Raw genomic sequence first — 546 nt, 5'->3', positions numbered from 1 at the left:
AAAAAAAAAAAAAAAAGCTATAAGTGAACAGCTAAGACATTCCCCTTTCCTCTACTAAATCAGTATTGGGAATCTTTCCAAGAAACTCTGTATCAACCTGCTTTTCTTTCTTTTCGACGATTTGATCCTTTTTGATCCAAAGACAAATGAAATTGAGTTTTATTCCAGAATTTTGTTTTTTTAAAAAGGTGCACAGTATGTGCTCCAAGGGTAACATACAAACACAGGCAAAGTCTTTCTGAACAGCAGTCCCTACTTCAGGACTTTTTTTTTTTGAGACGGAGTCTCGCTCTGTCACCCAGGCTGGAGTGCGGCAGTGCAATCTCCACTCACTGCAAGCTCCGCCTCCCGGGTTCACGCCATTCTCCTGCCTCAGCCTCCCCTGTAGCTGGGACTACAGGTGCCCGCCACCGCGCCCGGCTAATTTTTGTATTTTTAGTAGAGGCCGGGTTTGGGTAGGCTGGTCTCAAACTCCCGACCTCAAGTGATCCACCCACCTCAGCCTCCCAAAGAGCTGGGATTACAGGTGTGAGCCACTGCGCCCGG

The 546-nt window shown here is 47.1% G+C and overlaps 1 protein-coding gene across 1 annotated transcript in view; it reads right to left on the bottom strand.

The window, feature by feature from the left end:
* The window catches only part of GXYLT2 (glucoside xylosyltransferase 2), an 85,495-nt gene that overhangs the window by 22,341 nt on the left and 62,608 nt on the right, over positions 1-546 (bottom strand). The gene's annotated exons all lie outside the window — the stretch shown is intronic.

This window comes from Colobus angolensis, unplaced genomic scaffold, assembly GCF_000951035.1.
Source record: "Colobus angolensis palliatus isolate OR3802 unplaced genomic scaffold, Cang.pa_1.0 Scaffold160, whole genome shotgun sequence".
Classification (NCBI taxonomy): Eukaryota; Metazoa; Chordata; class Mammalia; order Primates; family Cercopithecidae; genus Colobus; species Colobus angolensis.
Note: the sequence above shows the minus strand (reverse complement) of the source record. Positions and strands in the feature narration are given on the sequence as shown.